A 13,062-nucleotide genomic window follows, 5' to 3' on the forward strand; every position below is an offset into this window, starting at 1 on the left:
TGTTGTTGCACCAAGAGCATCTAAATTGGGGACAGGGGACATATGACTCTCTGGATATTTGGTGCATTCAGAGATAGCGAATATTGTGCTACTGTTCCTGATTCAAACATTAGCACTTTTGTTCCATTTTCTAATGCTCCTTTCACACTGCTGTACCAGTTGTCTTATGAAACTGTGGCTTTTTGACAGATATACCTGTGTTCTTAAAACAGTTAAAATGTTCCAAAAACAATTATAGCTTATTAGGTTTTTAGTTTGTTTGTGTGAGCTGCTTAGAGATTTCTTTTTATATGGCAGGGCTGCTGACTTGGGCACCAGGTTATGGGTGCCCAATGGTGCCCATAACATAACATCATGTTGTGATTTCCGGTTTCTATTGGAAGTGCAGGACACTACCAGAAGTCATGTTTGTAGGCCTGGCAGGGTGTCTGACATCCTCTGGGAGTTTGCATTGGGGCTCTGATGTGATTTCTGGTAGAAACTGGAAGTTGCATTGGAGCCCCATGTTGTGGGTGCTAAGCACCCCCACACAAAAAATGTGTGGTTGCCCTGGCACACAGGGCCCCCTAGACCCAGCACCTATGTTAAGTGGTGCAACCATGTGGCAGTTTGGACTTCTTCCCTCAAGTGCCTAAATCATCAACCCATTCCTGCTTAGGAGCAAGGACTGGTGTTTTCCTTCTCCTCTTTCAACTTAAAACGATCAGGGCACAATGTCAGATACTTTTTCATCTTGAAGGAATGGGGGTTTTCCACTCAAGATCCTGCCAACCACCAGCTACCTGTGAAACCTTACTGAGTTGTTGGAGTTCTTGGCCCTTAACTCAAAATATCATTGACAGCCTTGCAAAGCTCCCGAGGAAGATTCTCTGAGAGCCTCCTCCTCCTTACCAACCCTCTTCTCCCTTAGTCACCATAAAAACATTTCCTACTTGCTGGAAAGCAGGAAAGTATGAGATGGAAGCATGGAGTGGGATATCCATGCTGATTTTCTTAAACCGGCAAACTGCTGTCCTGTGGGTCCTGTGAAAGAATTGGTTAGTGGTTTGTGAGAAATCAATGGTTTTGCTAATGGCTCATGCCATCTACCCTCCTGAAGACTACCCATTAGATCATTGTGGCTTTGCTTCCTTCCAACCGAGTCTGCTAAGGGCAAGTAATGTTGCCACATTTCTGGGTAGAATGAGATTAGATAGTTCTCTCCCTCCCAATGCAAGGACACAGCAGGACTCCACACTTCCAGAAGAAGCTAACTGTTGAGTCAATATGACTGTAATCATATCTCACTGGGTGTCAGCTAATTTTGCCCTATCTCTGCAAGAGCCTACTTAATCACTCCTGATGAAGAGGTACATTGGAATTACCTGTCTATAGAGAATGTTGCATCCCTGCATGACTCCCTGATCTGGACCCACCGCATTCTAATTAAGAAGCATGGAGAAACATGAGGCATGTGTGAAGAGGTGAGGGTGCTTGGAGGGCAGATGGTTCTGATGCTTACCCACTCTAAGCTAAAACTTTTGAGGCATAAGATGCACCTCCAATTCTATCATCTCCTTGCCAAAAGAAGTGTGCCTTTGGGGATGTTTGGGAAACACTCTCTTTGACTCATCCAGGATTAATTCAGCCTTCTGGCTAAAGCCAATAACTGTATTTAAACTTTATTCTTGTTTATTCATTCCAGGTCTGAATTATTGCTTTGTAAATCAGGCCAACACCCATCCTGCTATTGCTTAATTCAGCTTCCAATTAAAAATACAATGAGTCTTCCCTGTCCGTCTGCATCTGTTTTAAAAATTAACTGGGAGGAAGGTGGGTGGGGACAACTGCCACAAGAAAATAAAACACTAAAAGCTCTTCCCATTACCTCCTTCACTTCACGGTGCATTGGAATGAGGATATATTTACACCATTGGTAGGGGAATTACCTACATAAAAACACTGCCCAAAAAAGGCCAACAAAGGCTAGCATCCTTTGTTGTGTTAGAGCAGAACTGTTTGGTGGTTAATTGCTATGCAAAAGGTGTGTGGTGGATTGAATCAACCACATGTTCCACTCTGCTGTAGAGGAATCCTACAAATAATGCTCTGTTTATAACAGGCAATACAGATTTATTGGTATAACCAAGGAAGAACCAGATGCACAAATATAAGGTGGGGGGCACCTGGATTGTCAATAGTACATGTGAAAAGGATCTTGGGGTCTTAGTAGACCACACGCTTAACACGAGTCAACAGTGTAAAGCAGCAGCAAAAAAGAGCTAATTCTGTTCTGGGCTGCATCAACAGAAGCAGCGGCGGAGGAAGCCTCTTCGCTGTCCGGGGCAGTGGCATGGAGGCACCCCCTGGGGGTGGGGTCATGACGTGCATCATGACATCACGACGCACGTCAGATGCACTGTGCATGCCCGGAATTTCCGGGCATGCGTAGTACATCCGGACCCCAAAAAGCCACTGAAGGGGGAGGAAGGAGAGCTAAGCAGACACATGAAAGCGCCTGCTTCACTCTCCTTTCCCCACCCCCTTTCAGCTTTCTCCACCACTCAGCTGGCCTTCGGAAGATCAGCTGAGTGGCGGAGAAAGCGGCTGAAGGGGGGGAAGGAGAGCAAAGCAGGCAAAGCGCCTGCTTCGCTCTCCTTTCCCCGCCCCCTTTCAGTGGCTTTTTTCGCCGCTTGGCTCCCTGGGCGGAGCCCTGACATGGAGGCGAGGGGTTGGCCAGCTGGCCCTGGGGGAGGGTGACACTTGCTGGCCCGCACTTTGCCTCCATGCCACATCTCCGAAGGCCAGCTGAGCAGCAGAAAAAGCCACTGAAATGTTTTTTTTCGCCGCTCGGCTCCCTGGGTGGAGCTGGTGCGGCATGGAGGCAAGTGGCGGGCCAGCCAGTGTCACCCCCCCGGGCAGTACCCAGGGTGGCACGCTCCCGCCCACTTGCTCCACCCCTGAACAGAAGTATAGTATCCAGATCAAGGGAAGTCATAGTACTGCTTTATTTTGTCTTGGTCAGACCACACCTGGAATACTGTGTCCAATTCTGGGCACCACAAATTAAGAAGAATGTTGACGAGCTGGAACATGTGCAGAGGAGGGTGACCAAGATGATCAAGGGTCTGGAAAACAAGTGTTATGAGGAATGGATGAGGGAATGGGGTATGTTTAGCCTGGAAAAGAGGAGACTGAGAGGAGATATGATACCAATCTTCAAATATCTGAAGAGCTGTTACATGGAAGATGGAGCAAGCTCGTTTTCTCCTGCTCCAGAGGCTATGACCCAAACCACTGGATTCAAGTTACAAGAAAGGAGATTCATACTAAACATCAGGAAGAACTTTCTGACAGTAAGAATTCTTTGACATTGGAATGGACACCCTTGGGGGTGATGGACTCTCCTTCACTGGAGGTTTTTAAGCAGAGGTTGGATGGCCATCTGTTATGGATGCTTTAGCTGAGATTCCTGCATTGCAAGGGGTTGGACTAAAAGATCCTCAGAGTACTTTCTAACTGTGATTCCATGTTTCTATAATACCCCTTTTTCCACTGGGGAGGGTTGGTGATGCTTCCCCCCCTCCACTAGTATTATTCAGTTACAGGTGTTCTGGGGCTTTATAACCTTTTCTTTTCTGTTGAAGGCCAAATTCCTTTCGGGAGGGGGACCTGCCTGGGGGCACATGCTTGCAGTGCGTGGGGTTGAAACCTGTGATGGGTGGGGCTGGATCCCAAAATGGGCAGGGCCACCCACTTCCTCTCCTTTAATAGCTCTCTCTCTCTCTCTCTCTTCTTCTTCTTCTTCTTCTTCTTCTTCTTCTTCTTCTTCTTCTTCTTCTTCTTCTTCTTCCTCATCTGGTGGGGCTTGTTAGGAGAGGGCAGGTCTCTCTTATTGGAGGAACAGGTTGCTTTAAGAGAGCCTTCTCTTACCCATCTTCCTACTCAAATAGCTCCATCCATTTTGGCTTTCCTCCCACATTTCCCATACTTGAGGCCTCCTCCCCATCTGGGCTGCCTGTACCCACATGGCATTAAATCTCCAGCTCTGCAATCCTGTGAATACCGACTTGTAAGTAAGTCCTGTTGAGTTCAATGAGAGGTTATCCCAGATATCAGTATATAGAATTTGAGCCTGAGTGAGGTTCATTTGCAGAAAAATACATGCACATGGACCGAATAAAACAAAGTCCTGCTTACTTACTATAGTGATATAGTGTACCATTGAGAGACATTCCCACATATGGGACACTGGTTAATAAATATTAAGGAAATTATCATTTGTGGGCACACCCCCAGGCCACAATAGATTGGAACAGAGAAGGGGTCCAGGCTGACATACACTTTGCTGAGTCACTCTGCAGATTCAAGTTGGGATCTATATTTATGGATCTAAAATCATTTCACACTGTCAGAATACTTGAGTGAAGAGGACCTTGGAATAACCTGGCAGATACCATTTCTGGGATATACAACCTGTTAACAGCGGACAAGGGAACCATTAAGAGCAGAAGGCTTCTGTAAGTAATGTTGAAGTGAAAGAGATCCATAAAAACATGGATTTGCTACCTGCAAGCCTTCAATTGTCAGAGGATATTGTGGGGAGTGACAAACAATGGTTAGAAGTTCACCTGGCAACAACTGGAGCAGAAAAGAGAAGTGAAAAAACAAAACTGTAAATGTTTCTACATGTTGTGGGAGAGAATGCCTTAGACTTTTGTAATAACTCTAGGTTTGCAAAAGGTGGAGAATATGAAACTAAGTTAAATTTTGGCCAGAGTTGAAGAATACTGCATACCTAAAATGATGATGATTGTGATGATGATGATGATGAAAATTTGGAAAGAATTATTCTGTACATGCATGCAAAAAGCAGATCAAACTGTTTATCATTATGTCACACAGTTAAGAAGGGTCAGTAACAATTGCTGCTTGAGTCAATTAGCAGGATTTCTAACAAGGGATAGAATTGTCTCTGGTGGCAGAGGAGAATGTCATCAGAGAGGTTTCTACAAGAATAAGATCACTCAAAGATATTAAGATTTGAAGAATCTTGAAGCTACAAGCCAAAGATCTGAATTTGTCTGAAGGTATTGTTTGCAAACGGATTATGACAGAACACTGTATGTATAAGGAAGTCAGCTGGGAAACTGGAAAGGTCTCCTTCTACATACTAGGTGAGAAAGGCTGAAGAGAAAAGCATTTCATTATTGTGTCATGGAGCATAGTCCTAAATAATGCCAAGCATTTTTTTAGGGGGGGGGTGTTTTAACTGTGAGCATTATCATTTTGCAAGGTATTATCAAAGCTTCACAGGGAATAGTCAGATAAACTCAGGGTATTATTAATCAATAATGTACTAAGATTTTTCATTATATTTAACAGTAATGGAAATGAAAGAAAAGAGGCATAACTAAAACTGGAACAAAATCCTAAAAGTTTCAAAAAGCAGATAGGTGGTCCTTTTTGGGTGATACACAATTGTTGTGGAGAAGCTGTACTCCAAGGTTTAGTTAGTCTGGGTAATCTTTTTTGACCTGAGGCATGCATTCACACTTGGTCAGCTCCCTGAGGGCTGCATGCCTGTGTTGGCTCACCACTACCCACCCTCCCTATTTTATGTATGCACTGAGGATGGGTGAATCTGTCAATTCTGGTTTCTCTCAGTTTCTCAATTTCCCACTCATAAATTCATTTCCCCACATTTTCACAGCATTTCATTAATTTTCTTTTTTTGTGTGAATTTCTCCTAATAAACACACTTTTACAAAGCAAAATATAATGCATCTTTCTACCCTGTCTTTGCTAATATGTGCATTTTATACACCACACACTTGTTGTATATGCATTTTTAATACCTTGACTGGAGAAATGCATTGCAAAATTCAGAGGTGTGAATTTAGAAGGATAATTGTGTTTCAGTTGGCATATTATTTTGGAAAGTGCAAATTTAGGTTGCTTTGCCTTTAAAATAGGAACTTAATTGAATTTCTCTCCCATTCCGAGATGTATGCGCATGCGCGTGCGCACACACACACAGGCACACAACCTCCATCTTCTGATCCATGCAGCTCAGATGAGAATGGGTGGTTATTGTTCCTTCTCTGCTCATCTGCTCTCTGCTCTGATAATCAGGGTAGAAATGGTTTAATTTCCATCAGTGTTGAGCTCCATGCACCCCAGCTCTCTGCCTAGCCTACTTTAATTTTCTTTTTGCAACTGCTGCCAAAATTAATTGGGTCTTGCTTGGCCAGAAAAAAATTGCTTGGTATGGGGCTGGATGAGGAGCCACCTTTAAGGTCCTAATCATTTAGCATCAGATCACCTGGAGGACAACTTGCACTTGTATGACTCTGCCTATAATCTTTCTTTTTTACCCCATAATCTTTCTTTTTTACACCATAAGATTTTATTAAAGCTTTTTCATAATACAATAAAAGAAAATAAACTAATTTAAAAAAACAGAGATAAAGAGAAAAGAAAATTATCTCAAAGGTAGCTCTTGACTATTGTCACCCATAGAAAGTGGTGGACTTTTAGCTTTCACCTGTGAGCTTCCCTTTCTTCTCCAGAACTGTCACACTGGAAGATCTTCACTTCCCTGTTTCTCACACAGGGTCCTTCCACCAATGATCTACCACCTTCAGATACAGTGGTACCTCAGTTTTTGAACATCCCAGAAGTCGAACGTTTCAGTTTTTGAATGCCGAAAACCTGGAAGTAACTGCTTTGGTTTTCAAATGCTTTTTGGAAGTCAAATGTGCCACGCAGCTTCTGTATTGAGTTTTCCGTAAATAAATGCTTCCGCAAGTAAATACTTTTGTTTTCGAATGTTTCACAAGTCAAATGGTCTTCTGGAATGGATTACGTTCGAAAACCAAGGTACCACTGTATGTGTCATCCTTGAACTCCAATAGTGTTCAAGAGCAGAGGACACCAAAGGGAAAAAAAGGAACAGAAGAAAGGGAAGGGAAGGGAAGGGAAGGGAAGGGAAGGGAAGGGAAGGGAAGAAAAAAAGAAAGAAAAGAAAGAAGAAAAAAGGGGAAAGGGAAAAGGGAAAAGGTCTTCACATTTTCCATTTGTCAGTTACATTAAATAAATTATTCAAAATATTCACGCAAGGATGACATTCAACTATTCTACTTTCTGTCAAGCAATATTTTGTCAAATTTTCAGATCCAAGGGTTTCAAATTCATTCATTTTTTCTTTTCACAAAAGGGGTTCTCTAATTATTATTTTTATAGGTCAACAATGGTTTTTCTCTAATCAACCCTATCAACCTTGCCTCCAATAATTTCAACGACCATGCCTTCATAATAAACAATAATAAATATTTCTGTCTTTGTCCATATAAGTCTTTTCATTGTGTTCATATATTGAGATATTATTCCAGAGTTCTTTTCTTATGTATCCATTAATTTGCACCCAGTTCTGTACCTTCAGTTCCCATTTCCTGTTGTGTTTTCCATGGTTTTCCATCCTTATCTAAACCTATCCATTTCATTTGCATTTCTTCCATTCTTTTTCCAAGAGGAGTGCCAGAAATTTGATAGCTCTTTCCTCTGAGTTCACTCCAAGTTGTACACAGAGCCTTTTCTTTCTAAGCTCTATCAATGCCAGATCGAGATGTTTCGCCATCTTTCCATCCATGATTTCACTCCATTCCTCCAAAATCACAACTCTTCCATTTGGCTGTTTCATTTCTCCAGACACTTCTGTGAAGGACTTTTCCATTTCACCATTTGTTCCCTCCGACTCTATCATTTCAACCTCTCTGCCAGTCCTTTATCCATATTCTTCTCCAAAGTCTCTGCATCATCTTTGATTCTGCTTTTCATTTCACTCATCTGAGGCTTACTTTCATTTCCCATTTAATCAATCTTTGATCTAATCAATTTCATTTGCTCAGCAAACATTTGCTGAAGAATACAAACAGTCAGTGTAATGTCTAAATATATACTTGCCATACTGAATGCTTTTGCCATACTGAATGTATTATGAACAACTGAGTCTCATTACATCTCACATCTCCACCTTCAGATCCCCACAGCCTTATCTCTTAATGAAACATGAGAGCCAATAGGCATAGTCCATGTAGGATGAACAAATTCCTTTCTCACAGAATATCAAATGGCAGAGTTACTTTCGATTTTTAAGCAGCACTTTCATTGAGAAAAGAACAAACAAAAAAATTTCTCAGCACAATTCTTGTTTGTTTAAAACTTTCTTCTCTCAAGCCACACTAAGACAGGCTTTTTGTTCTGCCTTCAACCCTTTAACTGTTGACTTCCCTTCCCTTCTTCTGGAAACCAGAATGCAGCTCATGCACCAAATGTAAATCTCCACCGCTAGATGGAGACATCTCTCTCAGTTATAAATTATAACTGTCAAAGAAATAATTAAGAAAGGGAGGGATTTTGCAGATCTCATGCATATACAGGGCTCTTATGTTACTTTTGGACTCTGCCCATAATCTTAAAATATTTGTGTGCCCATTAGTGAAGTCAGGTTGGCAAGCACACAAGACAAAGGCTTTGTGGTGGTGGCCCCACAGTTGTGGAACTCACTTCAAGTTAACATTTGTTTTGCTCTTTCAGTTCTACTATTGTACTGCCTTTTCTGAAGAGAACTTGATAGCAAAAGGAACTATTAATGAATTTGAGTGGTTCCAGCTGGGTAGAGTCTCTTGGGTAAAATCACAGGTGCACCATCTTCAGAACTTGTCTTAAGCTATTATACAGTACATATATGGGCACACCTGTCCACACTTGACTGTGATCTTAGGTGCCTCTGTACACCACATTACATTTAAGTTTAAAACTTACCTCTGACTCCTACATTTCTCTCTCTCTCTCTCTCTCTCTCTCTCTCTCTCTCTCTCTCTGTTTTTATGTTGTCTTATGCAAGAGAGAACTTTTGCACTTGTGGACAAACAAAATAAACTTGTATGTTCCAGTGCCATCTGGTGACACCTACTATAATTACACTGTTTAATTAAGGGACATTCATTCATTTGTGGTAGGAACCAAACCCACCAAGGACCTTGCCATTTTTCTGCTGCCAGTGTAATTTCAAATCTCACAGAAACCATTCCACTGTTTTACTTATCCACTAAATCTGCAATCCTATGTTTACTGGGAGGACACCCAGGGGCTATAGGGAGCATTGGATCACCTGCTCTAAGGGGGAAGAGATAGTTCTAGACTTTGAGATGGTGATCCAATACATTTAAAGCAAAACTAAAATAATGCTAAGTAGACATTATCTGTGAAGACCCATTTATCCAAGTGGGAGAGCCTGCTGGAAGAAAAATGTGTCCAATTGTTCCAGGAAAGTGTGGATAGTGGAAGTCTGCAGTATCTCAACAGGCATTCTGTCCCACAGAACAGGGGCAGCTCAGCCATTCTGAAAATTCTGCTCTGAGTTCAGTGGAGGCTGGTCCATTAGGCAAAATAGGACAGTACCCCACCAACCTCAGTCTGTTCTCAGCCAGCCTCCACCTGCCTGCCTTCTTATTTAAAACCAGTCCAGGGGTGGCACAGCCTGTCAGCTTTATTCTCCTTAGTCTTGAGTTTGAGGAACACAGCATGGAGGATGAGGATGAGTACAAAACTGGAAATAGTTGGCTCTGCCAGCCATTGACTCTGGCTCCAACTATTGCTGGGCTTCCTTGCCTTCTGTCCTACAAGTCTCAATGGGCACCAACCAATGAAGTCTCAGCTACTGTGGAGCAAACTTCTGAAATCTTAGAAACTTGTAGGAGAAACTTTCATGCAGCAATCTAGTATAAGGTGGTCTGTTACATAACCTGGCCCTGAACTGTATATGGTCTTATTCTTTTAAGTACCAACAACCTGGGCTGGCCTGGTAGTGGATTGGCAGCCAGTACAAATCCTACAGGCAAGGTGTTATATGCTGGTGGTAATTTCCCTCCACAAACAACCTAGCTGGTACATTCTGCACTATTTTCAGCCTCCAGGCCAACAACAAGGGTAGCCTCAGATATTATGCATGGTTATTACCCATTGCAAAATGCAAGTGGCATAATCGTGCATGCTACCTCATTGGAAAGCACAGGTGTTGCTTATTACCCAACCAAAGCATGGGCCTGACATAATTGTGTGTCATTTACCAATGGGAAAGCAGCAACCTGAGCATTTATTGACTGGCTTAAAGTGCACATCACATCACTATGCTCTCCCTGCCCCTCTTTTACTAACCCAAGAACACATTGCTTATCGGGGCATTTCTCTTCAATACTGACTAAATATATGATTTTTTTAAATAGCTTCATTGCAGCAAAAATGTTAAGCAGTGGGGATGTCTGGGAGTAATTTTATTTGCTGTGCTTCTTGTGTCTGTTTGCAGCTATAAGCCTGTCACATGCTGATTCAGACAATTGGCCCATCCAGCTCACTTTTGTCTAGCTTCCCAAGGGCTTAGGTGGTGGCTTTCCATTCTCCCTCCCTCCCTGCTGATAGGCCCCATCAGAATTGGCTTTCTGCAGGCTCTTGAATGTTTCACTGGTTGTGCTTTGAATCACTATGAGTAATAGTCGTTTTCTCTCTTATGTTACCAATGAAACAATATAAAGTGTTGGTCTACTGATGAATGTGAGAAACAGATTAAAAATGAAGATAATAATTTATGTTTAAATTTAAATTTAGATCCAACCTCATTGAGACAAATGTTGAGGATTTGGGGGGGGGGGATATATTGTTCATTTTCTGGAATACTGACATATGTGGTGTATTAAGCCACACTGGGGTAGAAACATCTTTCTTGAGCTATCCATGTGTCAACTGTAGTTTATTTGTTTATCTCTCAAGGAAAGCTGTTTCCCAAACTGTTTTGTACCAATTGTCTATCATTGTGCCAGAAAGGTATTTCCAGTGTCTGGTTAAGCTCCATCTCACCGCTTGTAATAAATGCCTTATTAATTATTTATTATTTATTATGTAATTCAAGATTGTTGTCTTGAAATATATTTAATAAAGCTAATTCTAGTTTGATTTCCAATTGTTGTTCTGCTTTTTTATTAATTTCTTGGAATATCAAATTCCAGAAAGGCTGGATTTTTTTCTGTGAACCACCTTGGTATTCCTTCTTGAAATGAAAGCTGGTATATAATATTGTATAAAAAAAATGATGATAATAATAATAATGAGACACAAGCGCCTTTTGATTGGAGCTGCTGGGACCTTCTGCATTCAGTGCCTTTATGCATCCACTGATGATCTGTAGACCCTTCCAAACAGAACACAAATAGCTCATCACCATCAAGATCAAAGCTGTTTGACACTACATTGCAATACAAGCTGAAGGACTAAACAATGGCACACAACAGGCAAGACGAGTCATCAAATGCTCAGGTCAGCTTGCACCACAACTTGTATGATACACTGAATGAACTGGCTCACTGAATATGTACAGCTCACATCATTTGTCCTTATTTTATGGATGATGTTCCTAGTGAACTATGTTACATAAGAGAGAAAGAAAAGAAGTCAGCCTTTTGGGGATGCAAGGTATTCTTCTTCCTTAGAAACTGGTTGCTATGACAGAATCATTCTGCTATGTGGACCAAAGGGAGAAGCAGCCTATCCTTTGTGTATTTGAAACTATTTTTAACAAGGAAAAATTATACATATGGAAACCATGTTTTTAGTTCTGTGTTATCACAGCCTTGCCAAACACAAGATGCATGATTATTATGATGTGTTGGGTGTTTTATTATAATTATTATTATTCACCATCATCTTAATAGAGATTTATATCCCATCTTTCCTCCAAAGAACTCAAGGCAGCATGCATGGTTCTCCTCTCCACTTTTCCCCTCCACTTTTCCCCTGTGGGGAAGGTTGGTCTCTGATTGCCCATCTGTGGCTGGAGGGTTATAGTGGTAGGTGGGTAGTGGAAATCTCCAAGTGAAGGAATCAAATCTCCTTTGTCAACCTTATAGTCTTCTAGCCAACTGTATCTCAAGGTGTAGGTGGCAGAGTTCCTCCTCTTATTTCCCTCCCTCCCCTCTCATTACTTTCCAGGCCCCACAGCCTCAGAAAGGAAAAGATCCCACCACACTTTGAATCCATAAAACTTCCTGCTGGACCATGGGAAGGAAGTCTTGTGCATGAAGTTCTTGCTGGCAAAGAGCCAAGCTGGGGTGCCATCAGTGGGCAAGCAGTCAGAGGGACCATGTGTGTGCCAACTGACCCAGTGCCATCATCCAGATGTTTAACAGCAGATATGGGGAACCTGTGGCCTTTCAGGTAGTGAATAGTAGGTGATCAAAATCACAATCATAACAATTCCTTGCTTTAAAAATTATCTGGAGAATGGTGATGGATAGGGCAGTGAACACAAGTTACCTTTGTCTACCTCAGTGTTTTTCAACCACTGTTCCGTGGCACACTAGTGTGCCGCGAGATGTTGCCTGGTGTGCCGTGGGAAAAGAGAGAGAATTACTTTATATATAGTCAATATAGGCACAGAGTTAAATTTTTTAACATTTTCTAATGGTGGTGTGCCTCGTGATTTTTTTCATGAAACAAGTGTGCCTTTGCCCAAAAAAGGTTGAAAAACACTGGTCTACCTGACCCTCCTAACACTCCAGCAGGATTCTTTGCCAGCCCAAACATCCAGATGTTGTTAGACTTCCAACTCCTATCAACCACAGCCAACATGACCAATGGTCAAGGATTATGGGGGCTGCAGTCCTACAACATCTGGAAAGCCACAGATTCTCCCATACCTGTTTTAAAGGGTGGTCATCCAAACCTCCATACCTCTTTGAGGGTGGTCCTCCAAAACAGAAGAAAAAAGAAATTGCAGATGGCTTGGTATTTTCATACTGTCATCAGTATTGCATGATTCAGTTGTTTTGGTGTGATTAGACAAATGTTTATGCTTTAGTTAACCATGAACCACAATGGCCAAGCCAAGCACGGGTAATAAGAGTATTTTGGCATGGTGGGCTGTTGCAAGCACAGCATTTAGGATTGATTAGCATGCTTCTGCACATGTATGGACACATAACCAACCCTCTTATTACAACAGTTTCTGTATGTAAAGTATAATAAAAC

This window comes from Lacerta agilis, chromosome Z (genome assembly GCF_009819535.1).
Source record: "Lacerta agilis isolate rLacAgi1 chromosome Z, rLacAgi1.pri, whole genome shotgun sequence".
In the NCBI taxonomy this organism is placed as follows: domain Eukaryota; kingdom Metazoa; phylum Chordata; class Lepidosauria; order Squamata; family Lacertidae; genus Lacerta; species Lacerta agilis.